Genomic DNA, 18,997 nt, shown 5'->3' on the forward strand with positions numbered 1-18,997 from the left:
AGTGCAAAGCCACAGTCTCACAAGTCTTTACAGTGGGTGGTTTGCCCACTGCTGCTTCCTGGGGAGTGCAAAGCCACAGTCTCACAAGTCTTTACAGTGGTTGGTTTGCCCACTGCTGCATCCTGGGGAGTGCAAAGCCACAGTCTCACAAGTCTTTACAGTGGTTGGTTTGCCCACTGCTGCATCCTGGGGAGTGCAAAGCCACAGTCTCACAAGTCTTTACAGTGGTTGGTTTGCCCACTGCTGCATCCTGGGGAGTGCAAAGCCACAGTCTCACAAGTCTTTACAGTGGTTGGTTTGCCCACTGCTGCATCCTGGGGAGTGCAAATCCACAGTCTCAAAAGTCTTTACAGTGGTTGGTTTGCCCACTGCTGCATCCTGGGGAGTGCAAAGCCACAGTCTCACAAGTCATTCCAGTGAGTGGTTTGCCCACTGCTGCATCCTGGGGAGTGCAAAGCCACAGTCTCACAAGTCTTTACAGTGGTTGGTTTGCCCACTGCTGCATCCTGGGAAGTGGAAAGCCACAGTCTCACAAGTCATTCCAGTGGGTGGTTTGCCCACTGCTGCATCCTGGGGAGTGCAAAGCCACAGTCTCACAAGTCTTTACAGTGGGTGGTTTGCCCACTGCTGCATCCTGGGGAGTGCAAAGCCACAGTCTCACAAGTGGATAACAGTTTCCACTGGTTCTGGAGGGGGCTTGGTGCCCAGAGTGCTTCATCCTGCCAAGGACTCAGGTAGTAGATGTGATACTCCACTGGTTCTGGAGGGGGCTTGGTGCCCAGAGTGCTTCATCCTGCCAAGGACTGAGGTAGTGGATGCCTTTCTCCACTGGTTCTGGAGGGGGCTTGGAGCCCAGAGTGCGTCATCCTGCGAAGGACTGAGGTAGTGGATGTCAATCTCCACTGATTCTGGAGGGGGCTTGGTGCCCAGAGTGCTTCATCCTGCTCGTGGCGGCCTCAGTAGCGTCGGAGCTTTTGGCGCTCATTGGCCTGCGGTGCTGGTGGCGGCGGTGTCCTGTTCAGCGGTGCTGGTGGCGGTCTTGTCCGCCGTGCAGGTTTTCGGCGACTTGCCTGTTTTTCTGTGCCCCTTCCCCACCTTAGATGGTGGCGCAGCTGTCTTCCCACTCCCAACTGTACTCCTGGGAGACGGTTTGGTGGTAGATGTTTTGCCTCTCTCCCGCCGGACAGTGGCCACATTTTTGTGCTTTTGAGGTGGGGGACTGTCCGTGGTCTGACTCCTTGGCACACTGGCTGCCCTGCTGCCTGGCGCACTCCAGAAGCCGGTTACTAGTGGCACCACTGTTCCCGCAGATTTTGTGGCTGAGGTGCTGGGTTAGGACCTGGAAAGGCAGGCCCTAGGGGACTGAAGGGGTGGGGGAGGTGAGGGGAAGAGGTCAAGGTTGGACAGGAAAAGTTTTTGGGACACACTGGGACAGGTAGATGGAGGGGGTTTGGGAGTGGAGGAAGAGGTAGTGGTTGTAGGAGGTGTACGTTTGCTGACTTTGGGTGAAGGTGCGTGGGCTGGAGGCTGTCGTGAGGTGGATGGCTGTTGGGTGGGTGTGTGGCTGTGTTTGTGTACCTTGGGAGGTGGGCTCACAGACACACTGGGAGAGGACACAGGGGATGTGTGAATGGTAGTGGGGTGGTGAGTGCAAGTGAGCAGGGTGTGATGGTGGGTGTTCTGGTGACGGAGGTAGCGGCTGAAGATGTAGTGCATGCAGGTGTGAGTGGAGACAAGACTGGGAGGGAGGAGGGAGACGAGAAGGAGGGGGACACAGTGGAGGCAGTGGATATTGCTATGTCTGCATGGGTATGATGCTTGCATGAGTGCCTGTGGGATGTGTGGTGCTTATGTTTGCCTGAGCTTCCCTTGTGTGTTGAGGTGTGTGCATGCTCATCTGATGGTGTGCTTGGGATAGGCTGAGGTACAGGTGTTTGGGTCTGGGTGGAGGAAGTTGGAGGGGGGAGGCTGGACACAGGGACAATGGCTGCCATCAGTGCTGAGGCAAGAGTCTGAAAAGCTCGCTGTTGGGCTGCCTGACCAGAATGAATGCCCTCCAGGTATGCATTGGTCTGTTGCAACTGCCTCTCTATACCCTGGATGGCATTCAAAATGGTAGACTGGCCAACAGTGAGGGACCTGAGGAGGTCAATGGCCTCCTCACTGAGGGCAGCAGGGCTGACAGGGGCAGGGGCTAAGGTGCCTGGGGCAGAGGAGATGCCCACCCTCCTGTGTGAGCGGTCACGGGGCACCCGCTAAGGGGCTGCTGGGAGGGCGGTGCTGGTGGGGGCGTGGCAGCTGTACCTGTAGATGCGGGGGCACAGAGGGGTCCGTGTCACTGGTTTCAGCTCCTGTCCCCGCCGTGGAGCTCCCCTCGCCCTCCATTCCACTGGTGGCTTCTGACTCCGTTGTGTCACCCTCCAGGGCCATGTGGGATGCAGCTCCTTCCTGCTCCGGTGCCACTGCTCCTCCGCCTGATGATGCTAATGCACACAAGAACAGGATGACCACAAAAAGGGGGGGGAGACAGAAGAAAGACATGTTCGGTGCATGCAATACCACTACCGTTGGCGGACACCACAGACGCAGAAGCCCCCTGCACTACTCCGTGCACTTTGAGTTCCCTAATTAATCACAGGGACATGGGGTACAAGGCCTATGCCTGATTGCTGCACACATGGAAGTCACAGGAGCCTGACTAGGTGTAGTTGCCTCTGAACACAGGTGGGGTGGGGTGCCACATGGCCTGCCTTAAGAAGGGACCTTGCCTACTAAACTCGCCCTGGCCTAGGGGAACCCACAGCCCACCTCCCCCACCCAGACACCTACAATGTGCGCTGAATCAGCAGAAGGAGAGTGTACTCACCCCCTTGTGGCTGCTGTGATGCCCTCAAGTGCCCATCCAAATCTGGATACGCCACCACCAGGATCCGGAACATCAGGGGGGTCATGGTGCGATGGGCACCCCTCCCACGTTGGGATGCCATCCCCAGCTGGGCCTCCGCCGTCTTCTTGCTCCAGCGGCGAATGTCCTCCCATCTTTTATGGCAGTGGGTGCTCCGTCTGTGGTGGACCCCCAGGGACCGGACTTCCTTGGCGATGGCACGCCAAATATCCTTCTTCTGGTGGGCGCTGACCTACAGGAATAGTACAGGGGAAAAGGAAAAGATATAACCGTCCGCACTGTCACAGTCATTGGCCCGCATCCCTACCGTTGCCATGTCGCACATGCACTCGCACATGCACTCACCATCGTTTCATGCACGCCTCATTCTCCCCCCTATCTTTCACCACACCACTCCACACAGGCATTGCCCAATCGGCATGCTCACAGTGTACTTACCTGTTTGTCCGGAGGACCGTAGAGTAGCGTGTACTGGGGGAAGACCCCATCCATTAGTTTGTCCAGCTCCTCTGTGCTGAAGGCAGGGGCCCTTTACCCAGACAAATGAGGCATTGTCTCTTCCAGAGGTCACAGCAGCACTTGCAGTGTAGGTCCTCTCCTGTCGAAGATCCGGTATCAAGTGAGTGAACAGACAAAAAATGGCGGTGACGTCCACGGCGGTGCCTACCGTCACCGCCGGAGTACATCGTCATTGGCTCCTGGAACCCATAGGGTCCAATGTTAACCAATGCAGGATTGCGCCACGGCCTTCGACCGCCTACCGCAACGGTGTACAACGCCAGCGCAGTTACATCATATTCCTTTGACCCACCTTACAGGTCAGGCAGCCGCCAATTCAGGGGGCCACATGGCATTAATTTTGACTGTGTCACACATATCTAGGCCTTGCCTAAACACTAATACAGGCATGTATCGATTTTCAAAAATTATGGAATAAAGTTGTGTTTACGTACCTCAGTGTTGGTTGACTCTCTGCTCGCTGTTCTCCTCCATAGAGCACGTCCGCTGGGGCAGGTGAGGAGATGGCGACATCCTCCGGTGTACAGACCGCTGGTGGAACTGTCGACAATGGAGGAGCGACGTGTAATTGTCACATACAGACTTGATCGTACCACAATCCTGGAACTGTGTGCCCAGTTGGAGCCAGACCTGATGTCAGCTATCCGCCATCCCACAGGGATCCCCCCTCTAGTACAGGTCCTGTCAGTACTCCATTTCCTGTTAAGTGGGTCTTTTCAAACAACAGTGACCATTGCATCAGGGATGTCCCAGCCTATGTTCTCCAACGTGTTGTCCAGAGTGTTGTCTGCCCTGCTGAAACACATGCGCAGCTACTTCGTGTTCCCTCAGGTGGAGGATTTGCCTACAATGAAAGGTGACTTCTATGCCCTGGGACATATCCCCAACATCATAGGTGCCATTGATGGGACCCATGTGGCATTGGTCCCCCCTCAGGAGTGAACAGGTGTACAGAAACCACAAGAGTTACCATTCTATGAATGTGCAAATGGTGTGTTTGGCTGACCAGTACATCTCGCATGTGAACGCCAAGTTTCCTGGCTCAGTGCATGACGCTTACATTCTGCGGAATAGCAGCATCCCTTTTGTGATGGCTCAACTCCAGAGGCACCGTGTTTGGCTTTTAGGTGAGCACAAGGACCGAATACAGTGTGACTAGGTGTCTGGGTCTGGGGATGTCCCTTAGAGTTAGTGTGTGTCTAACAGTTGTCCCTCGACATTTGCAGGTGACTCTGGGTACCCCAACCTGTCATGGCTACTAACCCCAGTGCGGAATCCCAGGACAAGGGCAGAGGAACGCTACAATGAGGCCCATGGGCGAACTAGGAGGATTATAGAAAGGACCTTCGGCCTCCTGAAGGCCAGGTTCAGGTGCCTCCATATGACAGGTGGTTCCCTATTCTACTCACCAAAGAAGGTGTGCCAGATCATCGTGGCCTGCTGTATGCTTCACAACTTGGCTTTGCGACGACAGGTGCCTTTTCTCCAGGAGGATGGTCCAGATGGAGGTGTTGTGGCAGCTGTGGAGCCTGTGGACAGTGAAGACGAGGAAGCAGAAGAAGAGGACATAGACAACAGGAACACGGTGATTCATCAATACTTCCAGTGAAACACAGGTAAGAAGACAACACTGCCTGCTACATCTGATACCCTTTTTCTACCTCTCATCTGTCTGTCACCTTCACCCAGTGTATGGACCCTGATTTGTCCCTTTCCCTTTCAATTTCACAGATGTGGGTCCCCCTGTGTGACATCTGCTTTGTTTCCACATGGACTAGAGCTGTGTGACATAGGTATGTTGACAATACATTGGATATGGCATTTTTCCACAGTTTTTGCAAATACACATTTTCGAAAGCACAGACTGACTCCAGATTGTTTTGTGATTTAAGGGTGTTTATTTAAGTGCAAAATAGTGGAGGGGGTTGTAAATTGGTCAGAGGTGATGGTGGAGGAATGTCCATGGCAGAGTCCAGTTTATTAGTCTCACAGGTGCATTGTCCAAAGGGGCATAGGAAGTGGAGCTAGGGTAGTTTGAGTATGGACAGGGTGACAAGGTGGGACAGAAGGATGACATTCAGGGTGGTCTCATTTCTTGGCGGGGGTCTTGGCATTGTTCTCTGTCTTTGTCCTGGATCTCAGGGACCGTTTGCGGGGTGGTTCTCCATCTGCAGGGGGTGGGGTGCTGGTGTCGTGGTCCTGTGGCGGTGCCTCTTGTCCACTAGCGCCGCCGGAGGTGGTGGGCAGTTCATCGTCCAGGCTAGTGTCAGGGGCCCCTTGTTGTGCCACAGTGTCCCTCCTGGTGTTGACGAGTTCCTTCAGCACCCCTACAATGGTGCCCAGGGTGGTGTTGATGGATTTGAGTTCCTCCCTGAACCCCAAATACTTTTCTTCCTGCAGCCGCTGGGTCTCCTGAAACTTGGCCAGTACCGTTGCCATCGTCTCCTGGGAATGGTGGTACCCTCCCATGATGTTGGAGAGGGCTTTGTGGAGAGTGGGTTCCCTGGGCCTGTCCTCCCCCTGTCGCACAGCAGCCCTCCCAGTTCCCCTGTGTTCCTGGGTCTCTGTCCCCTGAACCGTGTGCCCACTACCTCTGCCCCCAGGTCCCTGGTGTTGTTTGGGTGGTGGTTTAGCCTGGGTTCCCTGTAGTGGTGGACACACTGCTGCTTGACGTGTCCTGGGGACAGAGGTATGGGCCCGCTGGGTGGGTGCTGTGCTGGGGTTTCCAGAGGGGGGAAGCTCTGTAGTGGCCTGTGCCAGTTTGAGGGGAACCGACTGTCCTGAGGTCCCAGATGGGCCGGGCTGGTCATCTAGATCCAGTTGGACAGAGCTGCTGTCATCACTGTGGGCCTCTTCTGTGGGTGGAGTGGACATGTCTGGACCCTCCTGTCCGGTGACGTTGGGTAGGGGTCCTGCAGGGGTGCAAAGGCATGATTATTGCATCTGTATGTGCCATGGTGTGCAATGGGTGGGTTACCCTGTACTCCAGTGCTTGCATCCTTGTGTGGGACCTTGTGTGATAATGGTTTAGGGGAGTGTATGGGTATGTGCAGTGGCCATGCCTTGGTGATGGGTGTCCATGCTTTGGTGTTGCATGCAGGACTTGGGTTTGGAATGTGTGGTTTGTGATAGTGGGACATTTGTGAGGAGTTGGAGTGATGGGGCTGAGGGCGAGGGTGGGGGTATGTGATAGCATGCAGGTAGGGTGGGGGATGAAGTAGTTAAGATTTGACTTACCAGAGTCCATTCCTCCAGCTACTCCTGCGAGGCCCTCAGGATGCAGTATAGCCAAGACTTGCTCCTCCCATGTTGTTAGTTCTGGGGGTCCGCCGCCAGTCCTCTGAACTGCAATCTGGTGTCTTGAGACCACGGAACGCACCTTCCCCCGTAGGTCGTTCCACCTCTTCCTGATGTCATCCCATGTTCTTGGGTGCTGTCCCACTGCATTGACCCTGTCCACGATTCTGCTCCATAGCTCCATCTTCCTAGCTATGGTGGTGTGCTGCACCTGTGATCCGAATAGCTGTGGCTCTACCCGGATGATTTCCTCCATCATGACCCTGAGCTCCTCCTCAGAAAACCTGGGGTGTCTTTGCAGTGCCATGGGGTGGTGTGGGTGATGTGTGAGGTGGTGTGTGTTGTGATGTGTGGGGTGATATTTAGGGGTGTGTTGTGTGAGGTGCGTGGATGTTGTGTGAGTGATGGTGCTGAGTGCCTGTGGATGCTAGTGTTGTTTCTGGTGGTGTCTCTCTCTGGCCTTCTTTCTCAATTTTTGTCATAGGGGTTTGTGGGTGATGTGAGTGTGTGTTTTATATTGTATTGAGTGTGTGGGAGTGGTGTGTGTATGTGTATCAGGTGTGTGTATTTCGATTTGTCCAATGTGGATGTGTTTTGTAAGAGTGTGTGTATTTTGAGCACGGTGGTGTGTACCGCCAATGGAATACCGCGGTTGAAAGACCACTGTGTGGATTTGTGGGTCGTGACAGTGTGGGCGTATTCCTGTTGGCCTGATGGTGGAGGTTTTCTTATCGCCAGTTTATCACTGACCTTTGGTGTGGCGGACTTGTGTGGGTGTCTAAATTTTGGCGGATTCCGAGCTGTGGGTCATAATAGCTGTGGCGGAATTCCGCGGCTGCGGCAGTGTGTTGGCGGTCTTCTGCATGCCGGTAAGCGGCATTTACCGCCAATGTTGTAATGACCCCCAAAGTCTTTCTTTTTCTCTCTCCCTTTCTCTCTCTCTCTCTCTCTCTCTCTCTATATATATATATATATATATATATATATATATATATATATATAATATTCAAAAAAACGGTGCAATTCAATCACACACCAAAGGGCTGCACAATATCCAAACAGGCTCGTGAAATGTAGAATCGAAAAACACTCGTATATAATATCATCGGCTCCAATTTATTGAAAAGAGTTCAAATGCAGGTTAGTTTCACACCGCATAAAAAAGTATAATACATAAAGGTCACATATAAAAAAAAAATCCTAATGTGCCCACAAAGAACAAACACACGCTGTCCCAACCAGATGTCGACACGTTTCGGCAATAGCCTTCAACTGGACATTGGCAGACATTTTTACACCCAACTATTTAAACCCTATAGTCCTTCTTTGCTATTAACTACATAGCTAAAAAGGAAAGTGCGAACAGAGTGGCCATTTTATAACATAGCAGTTTTAGGTTTCAAAGGTGGAAAGTGATGACCCTGTGCTTAGACGGGATATGAGCTCTTAAATATAACATTATGTATGTCTTTTATATTATCATACAGCATCACATTTATGATGTAATCACCTATGAATGCATAAATAAATATATTTTTTCTCAATTGATAATTAATAAATAAGAGGAGGAAGACAACCCACATATAAATATTTTTTTCTCCTTTTTCTCTCTCTAGTATCAAAATACTGTCCCCCTTTGGCTTAGCAATTCCAAAAGCTTAATATATAAATAGATAGATAAATATATGTACTATAAATTATTTTCAATGCAATCAATCTATATAAAAGCTATAAATAAACAAAATAGTTCCAACCAATATATATCGAAGAATGACAATAAAAGATATATAAAAAGGACAAATATATAGATAATAGATATAAATACCCCAAAATATGTACAATTTATGCTGACATATAAATATCTCAATTAATCTTAATGACAGTATTAAATTCAATTATGGATGAATAGTTACACAGTTCGTAAAAATGGTAAAAAAGTCCTCCAAATATCAATATTATATCAACAGAAAAAATTATCATTATATCCATGACACAGGCAAAAATACTATCAATGTAAGAATGTAAAAGAGAACCCCATCAAATCCAACAACAGGGACATATATATACAAACCGCTAAAACGTCCTTCAAAAATTAATAATAAAGTGCAGAAGTAATAAAATGAGTGTAAAACTATTAAAGAAATTAATGATGTAATATATAAAATAACAAAATGGACTGTGTCCTAATCCGGAAGTATTATTAATCAGTAACAGGATCCCGAAAAAATCTTCAATACAGAAGGAATTTCATGATTTCTAATCTAGGAATGTGACAGTGTAAAAATCAAAAATTTCACAGATGTACATGAAGTTCTGCATCCAAATTATGACCCCAGGGGTTTTCTGTGCCTAAGAGTAGAATAATTTTCGATTCAATTTGTCTTAAGTGGGCAGTTCTATTGCCCCCCCGGGGATGGGCAGCGATGGTTTTAATGCCATAAAATGTTAAAGAGCTGCAATTGCCTTCATGTACATCCCAAAAATGTTTAGCCAAAGGGTAAGATGGGTCATGGTTCTTGATAGCTCTGAGGTGTTGTAGAAACCTGACTTTCAATTTGTGAATGGTGCTGCCTACATATTTTTTATGGCAGCCACATTCAATGACATATACGACATATTCAGTTTCACAGGTGATGCGGTCAGTTATATCACAAATTTTCCCTTAAAATGTGGTATATGTGTGGGTGTTTTGTGCATATAAACAAGATTTACAATGCCCACACTTCCAAAAGCCAAGGCTTTTCTTAGCTAACCAAGATGAATTGGCTTTGGAGCTAAATAGACTTCTGGTGAGATGGTCACCCAATGATTGAGTTTTGCGATATGTTATATGTGGATGAGGACCTATACTGTCCTTTATGGCAGAATCATGTCTCAGAACATGCCAATTTTTTTGTAGGATGTTATTTAGTTGAGAATGTTGAGAGTTGAATTCGAAAAAAAGTCTAGGTGGAGATCCATCATTTTGATCCTGATTGTTAGTGCCTCCAGATTTAAAAAGACGTTTTTCCCTAGACATGTTCACCACCCTCAAATGTGCATCTTTAAGAATCTTTAAGGGATAACCTCTCTCCAGAAATATCTGTGTCATGGTGACAATTTCTGTGTTAAAACATTCATCATTGGAACAAATTCTACGAGCCCGTAAAAATTTACTATATGGAATGCTCCATTTCAAAGCTTTCGGGTGACCGCTATTGCCATGCAGAATTGAATTGCAAGCTGTAGGTTTACGAAATATGGTTGTCTGTAAACTGTCCTTTTGTACAGAGATCTGGACATCAAGAAATTCTATAGTTTGGGCACTTTATTTTAGATCTAAGTGGATATTAAGCTCATTATTGTTCAATATGTTAACATATTGTACAAGAGAACCTTCATCACCATCCCAAATAAAGAAGAAATCATCGATGTATCTGACCCATAGTATCACTTGTTCCATGTATTTACTATTGGAGTCAGACCAAGCTATCTCCTTCTTCCACCAGCCCATGTAGAGGTTTGCGTAAGTGGGAGCAAATGAAGCTCCCATTGCAGTCCCCTGTTTTTGCAAGTAATACTGGTTGTCAAATAAAAAGACATTGTGAGTGAGACAAAATCTTAACATGCTTACAAGCATATTGGTTTGTTGAAGGAATTAAATTTTACGAGTGCCCAAAAAATGACTACAAGCTTGAATACCATAATCGTGAATGATAGAGGTATAAAGTGGGGTCACATCCATGGTTACCAGTAAATAATTGGATTGCCATGGAACGTTGTGAATCTTGGCTAGAAAGTCATTAGTATCTCGTAGGTATGAGGGCAATTCGGTTACATAGGGACATAAAAAGAGGTCCAGGTAACGAGAGGTATTTTCTAAGAGGGACGAATTCATGCTGACTATAGGTCGACCAGGGTATCTTTTTTATTTGTATGAATTTTTGGTAGAAAGTAGATACAGGGAGATCTGGGAGATGTAACTTTTAAATAAAGATATTCATTTTGATCTATGAGATCATTAGTATGCCAAGTATCAAGCATTTCCCAGTAGATGGTTTGATATTCACTGGTGGGATTGGAAGTTAGTTTTTGATAGTGTTGTTTATTGGAAAGTTGATGATTGGCCTCCTTCACATAACTATCTATGTCCATGATGACAATATTCCCTCCTTTGTCAGAGGGTTTAATGACAATGGTGCTATTAGATTTAAGCTCATTTAGATCTTTCCATTCTGAGGCTGAGAAATTGGTTCTCTGAGATTTTTTCATTTTTATACTTTTCCAATTGTTACGAAAGTGATCAATATCATCGACCACCAATTCATAGAACATATCAATCATATTACCCGTGGGTAATTGAGGATTAAATCTACTGGATGGTTTTAATGCACTTGAAATGGTCTGATTAGTTACAAATCCCATGTCTATCAAAATGTCATTATCTTTACCTGTATCGTTGCTTGTATCATCTGCACAACTCAAATTCCCAATTTCTTCTAGGTCAGGGACATCATTAATATGAAACCCAGAAAGCATATCTTCATTAGTGTTGGGCCCTGATGCGATGGCCCGTGTTTTTTTGGAAAAGTGTTTCAACAACCGCAATTTACGTGTATATTTATACAATTCTATTCTGGTGTCAACATAATCCCAATGACTGTCTGGACAAAAGCTTAGCCCTAAATTTAGAATGCGTTCTTGATTCAAAGTTAGTTGTGCTTTAGAAATATTTACAATAATGTTGGAATTATCAGATCGAAAAGTCCCTTCTATATATATATATACTCTCACACAGGCTTACATTTTAGACATACAAAACCACAGAAATTCATCAGTTATAGTTAGAGTTACCTCAAGTAACTGTTCATTAAAATGAAGCCCTGGGGCTGGGGCCAACGAGCCTCCCCCACACAACTCACACATTTTGCCCTGGGGAGGTGTTAGTCCCCGGGACTGCGGCCCCACAAAAATGACATTAATCGCCCAAGGAGGTATTGGTTCTTGGGGCTGTGGGGGGGTCCAGGAGGCTGCTCCTATTGAAAAGAAAACAATGGGCTCGGGACCTGGCCCACCTGCTGGCTTATTAAAGCATGGAAGCCTGCACTTTAAAAAAAAAAGTTTACCGCAGATCTGCGACCCCGTCGCAATTCCATGTTAACATTTAAAAAAAAAAATGCTTTTTAGCCGTGGGGTGTGGGGGGGAGTCCCTTTTAGACCCCAGCACCAGAGCTAAGGGATCGTGGTGTTCATACCCTGGCCCCTTTTCCTTTTTTTTGTTTTTCTGGGTCTTGGCTGAAGCCAAGTCCCAGCATACCTGGCAACACTTCCTTGTTGAAGTCTTGGCAGCCAATCAGATCTCAGCACAAGGCACAAGATCAGAAGTGGTCGCGAATCCTTCTCATTCCTTGATGTACACATTTAGATTTCCTTACATTTTAACATATTTTTCTATAGAAACTACATCCTAACTATAACTACCTAGTGGCAGCCGAAAATAAATAAATAAATTAAAAAATATATATGTATATGTACATATGTGTAGGGAGCTGGCCTGGTGTGTGGTGGGTACCTATGGTAATTACATCTTATACCAGGTCCAGGTATCCCCTCTCAGTGAAGTGTAGGCAGAGTCTAGAAGCCAAGCACTCTAGTGGTAGCTGTGGATAAGCAGCCTAGTCTTCTCTAGGAGACATGCAAAGCTCATGCAATACCACTGTAGTAAGTGTAGACACATGAAGAAAACACTCAGGCTCAGATTGATACTTTTTGATGCAAAACTGCGCAAATGCAGTTTTGCGTCAAAAAGTATTCCGCCATTCCAGGATGCCAGCCGGCGCCAAATGTAAGGAATGGCACAATCCAGCGCAAAGGGTGGGCTAACGTCATTGAAAATTATGTTAGTCAGGTGGGGGTGGCGGTACGGGGGAAGCGGCTTTTGCATCAATAAAATGACTTTAGGCTGGTTAGAGTAAAAAAAGATGACTCTAACCAGCCTAGTGTCATTTCGTGATGCAAAACCATCCATACCACATGACTCCTGTCTTATAAAATACAGGAGTCATGCCCGCCCCCCCAATGGCCAGCACAGGGGACAAGGGTATTGTCATGGCCCTTGCACCCAGTGGCATGTATGGTGTGGGTAGGTCTTGGGGAAGGCACCTGTGGGCTCTTTCCATGGTGCTTCACCATGGAAATGGGTCCACAGGTGCCCTAATGCCTGGCATGACCCAGGTGTTGAATAATAGCGCTCAGCAGGCTTAGCACCATTATTTAGGCCTGTCTCCCTTCTGTGCACCATTTTTGCATCAGAAGATAAATAAGGCGCTAGGGCCTTAGAGTCATTTTTTGGATGGGAACGCTTACCTTGCATCTCATTGAGTTTAATTCCAATATTTTGGTGCTAGACATGTCTAGTCCCAAAATATGAATATGGAGCTAATTTTGGCCTGAGTTAAGGAGAAAATAAATGGCGCTAATTCAGTGCAAAGCAAGTATAAATCTGGGCCTCAGTTGTACAAAAATAAAGGTACTCTATTTGTGGAACATATCACCACAAAATATTAGACAGGTAAGTACTTACACTAGCAATCAGAAATAGGCATAGAAAAGGTTGGAAAACAGTGCAAATAATAGTAACCAATAGTGACTCTAGGGGGAGCACAAACCATATACTAAAAAATGGAATGAGAACAAGGCACCCCCACTTAGGTGAGTAAAATGTGCTGGGAGTACTAGAAAAACACAGAGGTAAGTAACACAGTACCAACCAGCACCCAGGAATGCATGAGTAAAATACTGGATTTTCCCCAAACCACTCAAAAGGAGAAAAAGAAGAAAAAGAAGAAACCAAGACAAGACTAAAAGAAAAACAGTGGTGGATTTCTGAAGAAAGAAGACCTCTGGAAAGAGGGGACCAAGTCCAAGAGTCACAGTGTAGTCCAGGAGGAGTAGGAGCTATTACCCACCCAGCTGTGGATGCAGGAGTTAGTCGACGGTGATGAAGAACAGGTCAGCACTGCACCCCTGGAGCCAGAAAAGAGTTCCTGATGGATGCAGATGAAGCCCCACGCTGAAAAGGAAGATTGCAAATTGGTGTTGGTGCAGGAATTCTACGAACAAGCCTTGGCAAAGGCAAACTCGAGGTTAGTGGAAAAGAGGTGCTGCCGGGGACCAGCAAGGCCCAGGAAGACTCAACTCAGGAGGGGGAGTCACAGGGGAACCTCAGCATCGCAGACGGTTCACAGGAGCAGGGGCAGCACCTACAGGAGTCCCACAGGACAGGGACTGAGGGGTCGCAGAAGAGGAACACACAGCACTACAAAAGAGGATCCCACGCTTCAAGAGAACATCGCAGGAGGCTGTGCTTTGCAGGATGGAGTGCTGGGGCCTACAAGTCTCCTGAAGATCCCTTGGAGGGAATGCAAACAATCTTTGGCAGCTACAAGAAATGCAGTGCACGGGGGTACTGTCCTGTGTGGGAAGGCAAAGACTTACCTCCTCCAAAGTTAGACAGGTGACATAGAAAACTAAGAGAACTACTCCGGACCACCATCTGTGATGCAGGATCCATGCAGCTCCTCAGGAGAGGTGATTTACACACCCCGTCATCACTTATTCTAGATGCCAGCGGTTGCGGGGGAGTGACTCTTTCACTCCAAGGGCGATTCCTTCTTCTTCTTGTGCAGGATGAATGGTTGCAGTCTTCTGAGGATGCACGGTGTGGGAAATGTTGCAAAGCTGGCAGGAGCCATGGAAGCAATGTTGCTAAAGAGTCCTTTCTTCTTGGAAGCAGCTTGATGGGTCCTGGAGGTTTAAGGTGCAGTTCTAGAGGCCAGAAGTCAGAGGCAGAGGTTGCAGAGGAGTCCTGCTGGAATCTTGCAATCCGAATCTGAGGACCCACCCAAGAGAGAGACCCTAAGTAGCTCAGAAAGGGGGATTGGTCACCTAACCAGGTAAGCACGTGCCTTGCCTTGACACTCAGATGCGCCCAGAGTTCCCTACCAACCTTGGAAACAAGATGGAAGAACCCAGGGACCCTCTGGAGGAGCTCTGAGCACCACCCCTGGGGTGGTAATGGACAAGGGAGTGGTCACTCCCCTATCCATTGTCCAGTTTCACGCCAGAGCATACTGGGGGTCCCTGAACCAGTGTGGACTGGTTTATGCACGGAGGGCACCAAATGTGCCCTTCAAAGCAAACCAGTGGCATGGGGAGGCCACACCTTACAAGCCAGTCACACCTATTTCCAAAGGGAGAGGTTGTTACTGCCCTCTCCCAAAGGAAATCCTTTGTTCTGCCTTCCTGGGCTTGATTAAATTAAGCAGCAGGAGGGTAGAAACCTGTCTGAAGGGTGGCAGCAGCTGAGCTGCCCGGAAAACCCTGTAAGCACCCTTTTTTCACTACAGGTCACTACAACCCTGTAAGACTGGTGGTAGTAATGCTGGGGGTCGAGTAAGTGAATTAAATCATACTTCTGATGTATTGGGGTATGAATTCAACATGTTTGATTCCAAACATGCCCTGGTTTGGAGTTACCATTATGTAGCTGGACATAGGTAGTGACCTATGTCCAGCTCAAGAATAAAATGGCATCTCCGCACTAACAACGGCCAGGAGAATGGATCTGGAGCTTGTGGGGGCACTTCTCCTAGTGCAGGGGTGCCCTCACACACAGGTACCTGCACTCTGCCCTCTGGGGTTTATAGTGACATGGTGTAGTGAACTGTAGTAAAAACGGGCTCATGCACCCGTTTCACGCAGGCTTCAAGGGCAGGCCTGCAGAACATTTGTGCATGGGCTCCATATGGGTGGCAGAATAATTGCTGCAGCCCATAGTTATCCCCTGGAACCCCAATGCCCTGGGTACCTAGGTATCAAATACTAGGGACTTACATGGGGGGACCAGTATGCCAATTGTGGGAAGAAAAAGGTACAATTTAGAGGAGAGAGCAAGCCTACTGGGGTCCTGGTAAGCATACTGACAACAGGCAGAAAATGGGGGTAACCATGCCAAGAAAGAGGGTACTTTCCTACTATATATATATATATATATATATAGAGAGAGAGAGAGAGAGAGAGAGAGAAATAGATAGATATGCTTTCTTGTGAAATACTTACATTTTTGTTGTAAAGGCATGCATGGCCATGACTGTGCTGTTAATGTTGTTTTCCTGATTGAACATGTGATGCAGTTCATTGCCACCATGAGCCTGCAATTCAAAAAAATATCAAAATGCCTATTTACCCGGCCCCTGGCCAAATAGTACAAAATCTCTTGTTTTTACCCAGCAGCCTGCAAATTTGTATGTAACCTCTGCTGTTCAGTCTGCCGTAGACTTAATGGTAGAGATTATGTACACTTTGAGCAGTGACCACATAAATAGTGTGAAGGAAGTCTTTATTTATTTGCCCATAAGAAAAAAGGGATTTATGGTGTGGTGGCCATCCTGTAATGGGGATGCAACATGTGGGAAGCATTTGAAAGTAAGTCCATATACAATGTATAACAGTTTGCAAAAAGGTAGGTGCATAGATTAAGCTAAGCTGCTTGCAGATGGAAAAGTTTTAAGTAAACTTTGAATAAACATATTTATGTAATTGTAATAGCCAAATAAGACCTGTAGAAATCAAGCATAAGCTTCAGGTTATGGCACACAGGTATTTTGAGCTTTGGTTAGGAAGTATTTGGTTTTCAAGAAAGAATGCTGAGTTTGGTTTGAAATCATTGTGAGAAATTGGATATTGGTTGACGAGGGTGTGAGCTCTGGTCAAGCAGCAACCTCAGTTCTGAGATTCAGCATGGATGGGGTGCGAGATCCTGATGTGTTGGCATCAAGGATTCTGTCGACAGAAGTTGAGATGCAAAGGCTGTTGTCGTGGTTGTGTGGCACATTCGAGGCAATGCATTTGTTCTGATTATCGCTGAGGATGAGATGGAGAGATTCACTGTCTTCGTCGAAGCTAACGTTGATGGGAGCTTGTGCCAGGGTAAGCGTTGTGCAGTGGCAGTTCAAAAAGTGATGCTTCAGTCACAATATGCAGGTACAGCAATGATTCAAGTCTGTTGGCTCAGACCTGACCCATGCAGCAGCTGTGATGCTTCTGTTCTGCTCCACACAGCAGTGGAGATGTGTCAGTTCTGCTCCCCGGAAGAAGATACATTGGTTCCGCTGGAGCAAATAGCTTAGGTCCACTTCGAAGTGTCCAGGACTGGGGTGGCACCACTTGGCAGGACAGACTCACAGATGACAGAGTCCAGGTGCAGGAGCAGGGTGATTTTAAATTGTTTATGTCTCTGTCAATTCAGATTAGGAGGCCAGTCAATTAGTCCTTAGACTCACTTTGGGTTCTGGGTTGGTGAGGTACAGATCTAATCTTTCTCATCCCATGCAAGAGGGAAGAAGGCAGTCGGTCAGCACAGCAAATCAGGAGTCCAGGAGAGTAGCAGTCCTTCAGCAGCACAACAGTCCTTCTTTCTGGCACAGTATCCACAGGTCCAGAATTGTACTGAAGTGGTGGTGACTAAGGTCCAGTTCTTATACCCCAGTGGTGACTTTGATGTGAAGAAGACTTCAAAGACTTGCCTTCGAAGTGCACAGATGTTCTGCCCTTCCTGCCCAGTGTACAGGGAGGTATGTACTATAGGGAGGTATCCAAACCTTTGTGTTTGGACAGGACACAGTCTATTCAGATGTAAGTGTGCCTGGGTCCAGCTTTTCCCTTCCATTCTGCTCAGGATGGCACATCAAGGCCCATCAAGTCACACCTAAGCTCCCATTGTGTGTGGCTGTCTAGGGAGAATACGCAAATCCCAGCTTCAGACCTGTGATCAGAGACAGGCTGCAGGCACCATATGGCCAAGGCAACAAAATGTCTACTTTCTAAATGGCATTCTCAGAATTGCAATTCAAAACCCATCCCTACCAAAAGTTAGGATTTTAAATCGTGGTTCCAGACACCAAACTTGGGTAGGTTTATCTCTTTCCGTTTGAAAATTACGCTTATAAGGTGTAATAAGGTAACTTCAATGTTATCCTATAGGATAGAAAGGCAATGCAGTAGCGAAAAAGGAATTTAAGAGTTTTTCACTACAAGGACATGTAAAACTTAAAAGTACATGTCCAACCTTTTCAAATACACTGCATCCTGCCCTTGGAGCTAAATTAGGGCCTACCTCAGGGGTGACTTACATTTAATAAAAAGGAAGCTTTGGGGGTCACAGGTGGTTACACGAGCCAGGTCGAATTGGTAGTTTAAAACCGCACACAAAGACTCTGCAGTAGAAGGCCTGAGAAATGTTTGAAGGGCTACTGTAGTGGTTGGCACAATCAGTGCTGCAGGCTCACTGGTAGCATAGAATTTACACGCCCTTTGGACATGTAGTGCACTTTATTCAGGTCATATAACTAAATTAAATATGCCATCCGGGTAGATGCTAATGTTACCATGTTTTAGGGAAAGAGCACAAGGACTTTAGCACTGGTCAGCAGCGGTAAAGTGCCAGAATCCCTAGGCCAGCAAAAACAAAGTCAACAAAAACAGGAGGTCTGAAGGCAAAAAGGTAGGGGAAACCACACAGAGGATGCCTGGTTTAACACGCATGTTATATAAATTTTTTATTCATTCGTGAGCATATATTGTAATTTTAATGTTCATGATGCCCATTTTGATGACTTTTGAGGGTGTTAGCTTTAGGCATCTGTTTAAGGGGGCTTGTTAACATTTTGAATCTGGCAACACAGCAGCGGTCAACGGGAGAAGAAAAGGAAGGAAAAAAGGAATACAGGCTGATAGGTGGTGTTTGGGCCTCAGAGAGAGGAACACATACAGAAGGTAGTGGTTTTTTGGGGGCACAGTGCTTTGGAGCACGTGCAGGAGATACTTGGAGTGAGACACTGTGATGGGGCTTCTGTGGAATGGGAATGTGAAAGTAGGAGACAATTAAATAATGCATCTGGGTAATTCACAGAAGTAGTTCACTCTGCACCCTATGAATAAACACACTTGTTCATACTATTCACTCAGCCAAATTCAATTTAGGGCATTGATGCTTGTTGGTCCCATGTCATTTGTAGGGGTAAGTGAAAAATTCCACTCAGTCGGTGGACTGTGCAGAGTTTTGCCCACTCCTTGTTCCACTTGGAGCGGGGAGTTCTGGCAAAAGTCAGCCAAATTCCATGTGACAGAGTTTTATCTTATGCGTGGCTTACCAATGTTATGTTGGCGACCAAGAATGTGTGTCCCCTAGCATGATTTATGGGCACTAGAATGCCTCCAGGTGAGATTTTTCAACAC

At 47.1% G+C, this 18,997-nt stretch overlaps 1 protein-coding gene across 7 annotated transcripts in view; it reads right to left on the minus strand.

The window, feature by feature from the left end:
* LAMA2 (laminin subunit alpha 2) overlaps positions 1 to 18,997 on the minus strand; it is a 3,379,260-nt gene that overhangs the window by 2,932,556 nt on the left and 427,707 nt on the right. The gene's annotated exons all lie outside the window — the stretch shown is intronic.

Source organism: Pleurodeles waltl, chromosome 5, assembly GCF_031143425.1.
Source record: "Pleurodeles waltl isolate 20211129_DDA chromosome 5, aPleWal1.hap1.20221129, whole genome shotgun sequence".
Taxonomy (NCBI): Eukaryota; Metazoa; Chordata; class Amphibia; order Caudata; family Salamandridae; genus Pleurodeles; species Pleurodeles waltl.